Genomic DNA, 12,290 nt, shown 5'->3' with positions numbered 1-12,290 from the left:
ATGTACGTTGCCTTAGACAAGGCTAACCTCTTGTTCTTACGATCTTGAATGATTTGGATCCCTCGAACATACTGTGCCTCACCCAAATCTTTCATTTGGATCAGGGAAGCTAGCCACTTTTTAATGCCAGTCAGTAACCCTACATCATTCCCAATGAGTAGGTTATCATCCACATACAGTACCAGGAAAGCTACTAAGCTGATTACGATCTTCTTGTAAACAAAAGGCTCACAACATTCTGATCAAAGCCAAACGACTTGATAGTAGTATCAAATCTGATGTTCCACGATCTAGACGTTTGTTTCAACCCATAAATGGATCTATTAAGCTTGCAAACTTTTTGCTCTTGATCGGGAACTACGAATCCCTCTGGTTGAGCCATGTAGATGGTCTCCTCAAGATTACCATTAAGGAAGACAGTCTTGACATCCATTTGCCATATCTCATAACCATAAAATGTGGCTATGGACAAAAGCATCCTGATAGATTTGAGTATGACAACAGGTGCGAAAGTTTCCTTATAGTCCACTCCCTCGACCTGGGTATAATCCTTTGCCACGAGTCTAGCCTTAAAGGTTTGCACCTTTCCATTTATACCTCGCTTTCGCTTGTAGTTCCACTTACACCCTATAGGTTTTACCCCATCAGGTTGATCCACAAGCTTCAGACTTGATTGAAGTACATAGACTCCATCTCCTGGTTCCTGGCCTTAATCCACTCATCTGTGTCAACATCCTCCATTGCTTGCTTAAAAGACAATGGATCCTCAACCCCATCATTAGAAATTATGTTTTGGGCTTCAGTCAAACCCATGTAGTGTTCCGGTGGGTTCATAACCCTCCCACTACATCAAGGTAGTCTCAACTCTTGAGATGGTTGACTAGATGTACCGACCTTAATAACTCTTGTTGATCTATCAGTCTGTTCAACAACTCTTGTTGAACCCTCAGTAGTCTTAGTCTTACTAGAAATCTCACGTAAAACAAGCTTACTTCGTGGTTTATGATCCCTTATATGGTATTCTTCTAAGAAGATAACATTTGTAGAAATAAGCACTTTATTTTTACTCGATTTATAAAAGTATCCACCCCTCGTTTCCCTGGGGTAGCCTACAAAGAGGCAAACTTTCGAACGCAGTTCCAACTTCTTCGGGTTAATCACAAGCACGTGGGTCGGACACCCCCAAATCCTAAAGTGGCATAAACTACCTTTACGGCCTCTCCACAACTCAAAAGGTGTTTCATAAACACTTTTTGAGGGAACGTTGTTCAGAATGTAGCATGCAGTCTCCACTGCAAAACCTTAAAAAAAGTCTGGAAGATGAACATAACTCATCATAGACCAAACTGTGTCCAACAAGATTCTGTTTCTCCTTTCTGATACATCATTCTGCTGAATTGTACCTAGGGCTAAGAGTTTGTACGTAATTCCATGTTTTATCATATAGTTCTAGAATTAGAGGTCCATATACTCTTTACCACGATCAGATCGTACTGCTTTTATCTTCTTACCTAACAATTTTTCAACTTCAGCCTTATACTCCTTGAACTTGTCCAAGGCTTCAGACTTAAGTTGCGTTAGGTAGAGATACTCGTACCTTGAATAATCATCTATGAAAGAGATGAAATATTCATATCCACCTCGAGCCCAAACACTCATCGGACCATAGAGGTCAGAATATACAAGCTCCAAGGCTTCCTGGGCTCTATAACCTTTTCCAGTAAAAGGTCGTTTGGTCATTTTGCCTTCGAGATATGATTCACACACCGATAAAGAGAACCTTTGGTTGTTTAGCTGTATTGAGGTTGATATGACCTAACCTTAGATACCAAAGATGGGTGTTTTCCTTAAGAGAACCTTTGGTTGTTTAGCTGTTGTCGCCCTACTGAACATTTCAGTATTAAACAAGGCTTTTATGACTAACGACCTTAGTACATATAAGTTATTTTCCATTGAACCAAAACCAATCTCTATTCCATTCTTGAAAATAAACACTTTACTCTCAGAAAAAGAGACGATATAACCTTATTCAATGAGACATGAAACCAAGATTAAGTTCCTTTTGATATGAGGAACTACGAAAACATTATCCAGTAATAGATAACGTTTCTTGTCCAAAAATAACTTCAGCCTGCCTAAAGCAACAGCTTAATTCACTAAAAGAAAAACGGGAACTCCCGACGTTGTTTTAAGGCGTCGGGATTTAGGTCGACGGGAGAGACGGTCTCGGAACTCCCGACGCCATAAAGGTTCATTGGGAGTTCGTAGGGAAATCCATAAGCATCCAAACTGACGTGGGAGTTCCCCGGGAACTCTCGACGGTCTCCCAAGCAGCGTTGGGAACCAGACCCCTCTTTTTCTCGTGCACATCGAAAGATTCTTTTCTTTCAAAAAAAACCCTAATAGATTTTGCCGCCCCATTTTCCTTCTTCCCTTCATGCCCCCGCCCCTCTTCACGCCTGCCCTTCCCCCTTCGTGCCATCGTCCACCATCTGTCGCCGCCCCTTTCATTGCTTGCAAATTTGTTGTTTATTTTTAAGCTTTCATCAAGGTTCGTGCACATCTATTTCATTTATTTTCTCATATTTTGCATCTTAATTTAAGCCATTGTTTTTAATTTCTAGAATGTTGGTAATGTTGGTAATGTTTAATTTTTAGCATGTTACTAATGTTGGTAATTAATGTTGCTAATGTTTAATTTCTAGCATGTTGGTAATCTAATGTGAATTATGAATTATGGATTGTTGATGTTATTGTGGATTGAGTTTTTTTTTCTTTTAATTCTTAAGGTTATGGATTACTTAATTTAGAAAAAAATATTGTACTTAACGCATTTAATATTTTAAAAAAGTTTAAAAAATCTACTAGACATAAAACTAAATTTTGTGTCTAATAAAAAATTGAACTTTAAAGTTTGTGTCCAATAGGCTTGTAAATTTTAGAAGATGTTGAATAGATGAAAGGCCTATATTAGACACAAAATTGAAAACTTGGAGACATACTAAATAAAACATTTGAAAGTTGTTAGACAATTTAAGTGGTCTAGGGACCTATGTGTTTATTTTGCCTTAAGAAATGAAAATTATGGAACTCAATGCTTCATAATACTTTGTACTTTGTCCTCTAATCCAGGTTATTGTTTTGGATTACAAGTTGGTCAGAAAATATTTATTTTTAAGGATGAATAAAGAATGGATTAAACTAAGAAATAAGTTATCGGTGGAGTATAGAGAAGGAGTATCACAATTCTTAGATATGGCAAGGTTTCATGTAAATGATTCCGAACGAATAAGATGTCCATGCAAGAATTGTATGAATTCAATTTGGGAAAAGATAGATATCGTGGAATGACATCTATTAACATATGGAATATCTCCCTCATATTGTGAATGGGTATATTATGGAGAGCCAGTAAACTTATCTAGAAGTCATACAAGTCATTCAATAGAGGATGTTGAAGTAGATAGTATAGAGAGTAATGCTATTGAAGAAAATGAGATGTTGAATCTTATAAACGATTTACAAGTTCCAATTGAAAACGAAAATGCAAATGAAGGAAGGATTAAGAATGAAATGTCCTTTAATGGTCAAGAAAGAGATACCACGAACTTATTTGAGGATTTAATGACTGAAGCACGTAATGAATTATACCCTGGGTGTTCGCAATTTTCGTCCTTAAACTTTTTAGTGAAGTTGATGCATATCAAAGTTCTGAACGGCTGGAGTAACAAATTGTTTGACATGTTGCTGGAATTTTTAAAAGAAGCGTTTCCAGCTGGCACCTCTATCCTACTTCCTTTTATGAAGCCAAGAGGAAAATTGCGTGATTTCGGCCTAGGTTATGAGTCTATTCATGCATGGAAATATGATTGTGTATTGTATTGGAAAGAGTTTGCAGATTTGCAACAATGCCCTATTTATGGTGAGTCTCGGTACAAAGTTAATGATGGCAAGGGTAAGAAAATACTACATAAGGTATTGCGCCATTTTCCATTGATACTAAGATTAAAACGATTGTTTGCATCAAAAGAAGGCGCTTCTGACATGAGATGGCATAAAGATAAGCGAGTTGAAACGGATGATGTATTACGACATCCAGCTAATGCAAAGGGTGGAAATATTTTGATCGTGAATTCCCTCATTTCGCTTTAGATCCTCGAAATGTTCATTTGGGATTAGCTTCAGATGGCTTCATTCCGTTTGGAAATACGAGCACTTCTTATAGTATGTGGCCTGTGGTGATAATTCCTTATAATTTGCCCCCTTGGAAATTCATGAAGGAAACAAACTTCTTCATGTCTTTGCTCGTACCTAGTCCAAAATCTCCTGGAAAGGAAATTGATGTTTACTTGCAACCGCTGATTGAAGAATTGAAAGAGTTGTGGACAATAGGTGTGCGAACTTATAATTCTGTTGCTGGTGAGTTTTTTCAACTATATGCTACCTTATTATGGACGATTAATGACTTCCCTGCATATAGTGACTTATCTGGATGGAGTACAAAAGGTTATTAAGCATGTCCAATATGCAAAGAAGATAACTCGTCCTTCGGGATAAGAGGGAAAATATCATTTATGGGGCATTGACGTTATCTTCCAGAGAATCATAGTTGGCGTCGAAGTAGACAACATGATGGAAAAGTTGAACGTAGACCTCCACCAGTTGTAACGAATGGAGAAGAGATACTACAACAAATAAATACACTAAACTTTTCTGTGCTTAGAAAACATCCATCGAAGCAAGATAAAAAAAGAAAGCGAATTCTAAACTGGACTAAAAAAAGTATTTTTTTTCCAACTTCCATATTGGTCCAGACTATTGTTACGACATAAATTGGAAGTAATGCATATTGAAAAAAACATATGCGAAAATTTGGTGGGCACTTTGTTAAATATTGAAGGAAAGACAAAGGATACAACGAACGCTCGATTGGACTTACAAGATTTGAAGATAAGAAAGGACCTACATTTGATACAGGTCAAGAACAAATTTGTAAAACCATACGCAGCATACACATTAACAAATGGTGAATGGATTTCGTTTTGTAAGTATTTGAAATCAGTGAAATTCCCTGATGGATTCGTATCTAACATATCACGATGTGTCAATGACAAAGATGGAAAAATATTGGGGTTGAAAACACACGACTGTCATGTGTTGCTTCACAGACTTCTCCCTATTGGTATTCGAGCATACCTACCGAAGAATGTATCCACTGCTATTGATGAGTTGTGTACATTCTTTCGCGACTTATGTGCAAAGACAATATGTGTAAGTGATTTGAACAGACTACAAGCAGACATCATAGTCATACTTTGTAAATTGGAGAGAATATTCCACCTGCCTTTTTCGATGTAATGGTACACCTTGCAATTCATCTACCATATGAAACCAAAGTCATGGGTCCAGTTAGTTACAGTTGGATGTATCCTACTGAAAGAAGTTTACGAACATTAAAACAATTTGTACAGAACAAAGCACGTCCCGAGGGGTCTATAGCAGAAGCATATGCAATGAATGAATCATGGAACTTCTGCTCGCGATATCTAAATGGGATTCAAACGAGATTCAATAGAGATGAATGAAATGATGATAACATTCCCGATCACGAGATATTTGGTGAATTTGAATTATTTAGGCAGAGGGTACGACCATTAGGGGTGTCAACTTTACGGACGCTATCAACGGAGGAAAAGCGTATTGCACATTGGTACATTCTCAACAATTGTAAAGAAATAACAGACTATCGCAAGTAGGTTTCAAACTTTTTCCTTTTCTAAATTCTACGGTATCTCCTTTGATATAACATTTAAATGATAAATATTGTAGGCAACATTTGAGGTTAATTCGTCATGAAGCTCAAAGCATCTCTGACTTATATATAAAACATCAACGCAAATTTCCCGATTGGTTCAAATCCCAAGTATACATAGTCATTTTATAGGCAACGGTTGAGGGATGATTCATTTTTCGTATTCATTTTTAATGTATACGTAATTATCACGTTCTATAATGGCGCGAGAGAGAAGATATCTCCGATAATTTCTTTTCACTTATAATGGGACCTTCGTCTGAGGTGCGCTCTTACAATGGATGCATTGTTAATGGGGTACGGTTTTACACTGTAGAGCGTGATAATCGTCGAGCTACATAAAATAGTTGAGTCCTAGTGGCCGGGGAGATCAGTGAGAACACAAGTGTGGTTAACAATTTCTACGGTGTTATAGATGAAGTATTAGATTTGCAATATGCAAACAGAAGACGCGTTTTCTTGTTGAAGTGTAGATGGTTTGACACAGATAACAACAAAAGTAATAGGACACATATGGATTTAGGATATAAATCGATCAATACATCACACTTTTGGTATGTCGACAAGCCTTTCATCTTTGCTATCCAAGCATAACAAGTCTTTTACATTGATGACATCAAACATAGTAGCAATTAGAAAGTTGTTCAAGTAGTCCAAAATAAACGAATATGGGATGTACCAGAAGTGGATGATGTTGAAAACGCACAACTAGATTTACTAGAAATTGTTGGTGGCGTCGGAGTGGATGAAACCATTAAGGAGGTTACTTTCTTTATGAAGAGTTGACGTTGATCCTACATTTGTGGAAAGACCAATTATTATACATGGTGATCATGACTTCATAAACGATGATGATGAAGAACAATTATCTCCCAATAACAGTTCAAGTGATGATGAATAATTTAAATTGTTAATTTAATATTGTTTTCTCTCTTTTGTGTTTGTATAGATACGATGTCAACCCCTAATAATAATTTAAATTATATTATGATGATGAGTAATGATGTTTCTACTAAATTCTTTTTTTCTTTAGCTTACACGTATTTATTGTTAATTTAATATTGTTTTCTCTCTTTTGTGTTTGTATAGATACGATGTCAACCCCTAATAATAATTTGAATTAGATTACGATGATGAGTAATGATGTATCTACTACATTCTCTTTTTCTCTAGCTTACACGTATTTATTGTTAATTTAATATTGTTTTCTCTCTTTTGTGTTTGTATCTCACTCTCTCCATGAATGTCACAACACATGTATAACTTCATTTAATCAGCTGCAGATTCAAATATTAGGCTTCAAAAGGGTGTCTTGCTCTGATTTGGTTGTAAATATGTGTCATTTAAAGCTTCAACACTCTCATACAAATTAGATACGCATCCCACCATGCCTTGATGTTTCAAAAGCCCAATCACAGTCCCTCAGTGTCGCTCTCTCCATGTATCTCTCTCTCTCTATATATCTCGCTCTTTCCATGAATCTCGCTCTTTCCATCAGTGTCGCTCTCTCCATATATCTCGCTCTCTCCATGTATCTCGCTTACAAAGATGCCCTCAGCAGCTTCACACCCTGATTGACATCCAAAGTAATAATCGATTCAAAAGGTTTCCATGCCTTGTCATGTCAATAAACTAAAGTTAGGTCACCCAAATCTTATTAGGTTTTTGTTTTTGTTTCTTTCCCCCTTCTAACAATATTTCTTTACTATTATTCTACCCTATTATCCTATGCATGCACTAATATTATTTTGAGATAAGCTAGCCCTTCTTACATAATTCTCATGCAAATTTAATTTTTACTAGATTCTAATCTAAAAGATCATATAGGACTTTTAAAAATTGAAAAATAGAGGAAATTGAATTGTTTATCCATATAACATTTCAATGGTTTTGTTTTTTTGTAGAATGCTGTTCGAAGATGAGCTAGGACAATTGTTGAAGATGCTATATTTGAGAAGTGTTCTAGATGTTGTTCTCATTTTACTTCTTTTATGTATTTCTGAATATAATGGACAAGTGTTCTAGAGTTGGAACAATATTTGGATATTGTAATTTTTTACTTGTTATAAAATGGACTTCATTTTCTTTTATGTGAATCTTTATTTGGTATAATATGTTTCACAGGATTTCAGATCAAATTTTAAAAAATTACAAACGATATATTAAATTTTATCCATGTAGGAAATTAAATTGTTTATCCATATAGGATCCCCCAACACGGCATCGGGAGTTAGGGGGAACTCCTAACGCGGTGTAGCCCGTCAGGAGTTCCAAGAACTACCGACGACGTATACTAAGCATCGGGATTTCCTTACTCCCGACGCCACATAGGCATCCGGATTTCCCCCTTAACTCCCGACGCCGTTCAAAAGTTCGTCGGGAGATCCTCTCCCGACGGATTTCTCCCGACCAAACTCCCGACAACCATTTATATGTCGAGAGATCATCTCCCGACGAAATATGACGTCGGGAGAAGCCAGAATTCCTTTAATTCCATAGAGGTCAGAAAATACAAACTCCAAGGCTTCCTTGGCTCTGTAACCTTTTCCAGTAAAAGGTCGTTTGGTCATTTTGCCTTCGAGGCATGATTCACACACCGACAAGGAGTTTTCTTCTAAACTTTTTAGAAGTCCACATTTCATCAACTACTCAATCCTATTGAGGTTGATATGACCTAACCTTAGATACCAAAGATAGGTGTTTTCCTTAGGAGAACCTTTGGTCTTTTAGTTGTTGTCGCCCTACTGAACATTTCAGTATTAAATAAGGCTTTTATGACAAACGACCTTAGTACATATAAGTTATTTTCCATTGAACCAAAACCAATCTCCATTCCATTCTTGAAAATAAACACTTTACTCTCAGAAAAAGAGACGGTATAACCTTGTTCAATGAGACAAGAAACCAAGATTAAGTTCCTTTTGATACGAGAAACTACGAAAACATTATCTAGTAACAGATAACGTTTCTTGTCTAAAAATAACTTCAGCCTGCCTACAGCAACAGCTTAAACAACCTCACCAGTACCGACTCGAAGAGTCATCTCTCCCTGTAGCAATGTTTGCCAGGAACTAAATCCTTGGTAAGAGGAACAGACGTGATTAGTAACACCCAAATCAAGAATCTAGGCAGAATCATCATTCTCTACCAAACACGTCTCTAAGACCACTAAATCATATTTACTGTCTTTAGACATCCTCCTCTTTTGGAGAGTAGTGGGATCAGTATCAAAACCTAAATAAGCTCCAAGTTCCATTTCAGAGAACACTTCTCGTTGATGAACTTTAACAGAGTCAGCAACAATTGCTTTTTCTTCCTGGAGTTTAACTTGGGAACTGACACTTCTGGTATTTTCATCCATCCTTTTGTGCTCAAAAAATAAGAACTGGCGTTCAAACAATTCTTGCAACGAGTCCATGATCTCGCGTGCAATGACCATGTTCTCAATCATTTTGGCCCAAGCATCAGGTATGCTAGCCAATATGTCAAGTCGGGCCAATGAGTTAGCCTTCATCCACACCTCATATGCATTACGAACACTTCATGGTGCATCAAGGGTCGGGACTTGAGGAAAATCCTCAACCATGACAAATTCGAGGTTCTTTACCACGAAATATGTTTTATAAGACTCTTTCCAATGTATGTAACCGGTCAAATTAGAGGCATTGAACATAAAATCAAACATGTTGCTAAAAACAAAAACACATTGTTCTACATTAGGTTTTAAGCAAATACCCGTTGAAAAAACATACAACATCCCATACGGTTTAGAAAAACTAACATGAACCCCGTGTGACATCTAGTTTCACAATGACGCTTCAAAGGTTTAGGACAAAAGCCGCTGAAGGGTGGTCAATTTATCCCTCCTCTGAATTGATACATTATCAACCAATCATTAATACCAGAACAACTCTTGCTCCTATAACGGCTAGCTGTCATTGATTTGGCCAAGAAATCATTAACTTACTTAATAATTTTCCGTAAGTGTGACCCATCATTTAGGCCCTAGAGTTCCACCTAAAGCAGCCAATTTAAAGGGAAAAAATACGATTGGGGCAAAAACTAAAGTGACCCTATCCATTTCTGGAGTTCACCTTGATATTGACCAACTACACAAAATCCATCCGAAGGGGGACGCTCCCAGGGCACCACGAGGGAGTGCAAGAAGATCTCATGGTGTGAACCAATGAAGGAGACCACAGGATGTGTTGACACACACCTTTCACCCACTTATCATAAACACTCTCTCCGTCCACCTTGATATTGACTCATGTAAACACCATCCAAAAGGGGATGCTCCCAGGGCACCACGAAGCTAAGCATGAATCTCACAGTGTGAACATTCAGGGAGAAACGTGAGTGGAATCATTGACATATCATATACATCTCTTCCTCCCACTGAGTATTTTATAACCTAGGGTTTAGTTTACTTAGAAAAAAACACTACTAAGGATTTAACTAAGTGACTTTTTAGGTTTGCTCAAAAGTAACATTTACTTTGGAAAATTGAACAACTTTTGATCATCATTCATTCAAATCTTTAATGAAGTCTGTGATCAACTGTCGCATGCTTGCAGTAAATCTATCTAATTCACCTTTTCAGGTAGGTTCCCAGGTAGGGGTGCTCCGTTTCCATCAACTTAAGTACCCCAACCTAGACAGAACCCACCTTAGACAAAAGGTCCCTTGATAGATTTAATAAAAATTTAATTTTTTATTCCAATCAATTTAATCCTATTAAACTGATTTAAAAAGATTAACCTTAGGTATCTAATCACATTAGAACCTTGAACTTAGGTCTATCTCAATCCAATTTAAAAACCCTTTTAAAAAATGAGTTCGCCTAAGTCCGAATGTAACTCTTTCTTATCGATTTTAGTTCTAATTTTCATTATAACGATTACAACAAGAAACAACTAAAACTAACACAATGTGAAGCTACATATACAAGACATTCATAACTTTTAAAAATAAGCCTAAGCGTCATGCTTCATGCATTGTTCATTCATTGGTACTTTTATATGACACTTATACAACCAAGCAATGAACCAAGCATACATGCTTCCATACATCCTTATAGTATAATGCTTATAATATAAAGATGATGCATGAATATGCTTACTACATGTATAAATATAACTCTTATATTTTATGATGCATGCACATGCATTTTTGTAATTTCATCATGCCAGAAACTATATTATAACGTTCATAATATATGATGCATGAATAATTGCATAGCCTAAGGTGAGTTTTAACTCTATATGTCATACACCATGGCATATAAACAACATATATCCCATGTACATTAAATAAAAATTGATGAACCGGGATAATTAGCCTCAAATCCTCAAAAACCAAAGCTAACTATTACAAAGAATAATGAGTTTTCGGTTCAAACAAGTGAACTAGGTCCTGAACCTTCCGGGCGAAGAAACGCATCTCCTTGATCATGAACCAAATCCTTGGGATCGCCTACACGAGAGAGTAAATGCTTTACTCAATCGTTTACCACGCTTCTTGAGCTTAAACAATCGTTTAGCAACGATCGTGTAGCTTGACTATGCGATGAAGCATGAAGGCACGCGATCGTGCAGCGCACATTGTCCAATGCAAGCCTTAAATGATCATCTAAACGAGAACAATGCGGTGAAGCACAATTGTCTAAACGATCACTGAGCAAGAGTAAGGTATCGTATACCGCGTGATCGTGTAGTCAGTGACTATGCGATGAGACATGCTAACTACACGATCGTTTAGTGTGCGCACCTTTTATTAAACGATGATCATCAAATGCTCTATATGATCGTTTACCTCCAGCATCCACGCAATCGAGCAACCAACGCTACGCGATAGAGTAAACTCTTTACCCCATCGTTTCACATTAGCTACGATCGTTTAGTAAATACTACATGACCGTGCAAAACTTTTCTACACGACCATTTAGCCAAATATCAACGATCGTTTACCTTAGGCTACAAGATACGACCAACCTTTGGTCTTCTTCCTTAATGAGAACCGCATCTCTATGCTTCGAAACTTCATCATGAACGACTCAACAAACTCAAACACTTTGAATTACATACTTGATTGCTTGTTAATTGTGCCCCGCAAGGGCCCTTACAAATTAACACTTTGTAATCGAAAAGAAAGCTTTAAACAGAAGCAATTCTCCCGTAAACATTCTTCAACATATCCACAAACGCATTTAACATTTAAACACAATGCAGAAACCTTAAAACTCACCATGACTGTAAAAGAAGTTTAAAACAGAAGTGAAATTTGGAATATCATAACAACTTGGCTCTGATACCAATTGAAGGAAATCAAGCATGAGAATTTCCATGAGCAGCGAAAGAAATCGTTCCAAATTCCATTCGAGTGAACACAATCAATTACAGTCTAAGAACAGAAACTAACAGGTCATGCACAACAAGAAATTACAGCATGCTTTAAGATGATACAAGGGATAGAGGAT

The 12,290-nt window shown here is 36.9% G+C and overlaps 1 pseudogene; it reads left to right on the top strand.

Moving 5' to 3' along the window:
* Positions 1–3,180: 3,180 nt before the first annotated feature.
* Positions 3,181–6,713, top strand: LOC150036582 (uncharacterized; annotated as a pseudogene).
* Positions 6,714–12,290: the final 5,577 nt, after the last annotated feature.

Source organism: Benincasa hispida, chromosome 4 (assembly GCF_027475165.1).
Source record: "Benincasa hispida cultivar pf3 chromosome 4, pf3_genome.v1.1, whole genome shotgun sequence".
Taxonomy (NCBI): domain Eukaryota; kingdom Viridiplantae; phylum Streptophyta; class Magnoliopsida; order Cucurbitales; family Cucurbitaceae; genus Benincasa; species Benincasa hispida.
The sequence above is the reverse complement of the archived record's forward strand: the minus strand, read 5'-3'. Positions and strand labels throughout refer to the sequence as shown.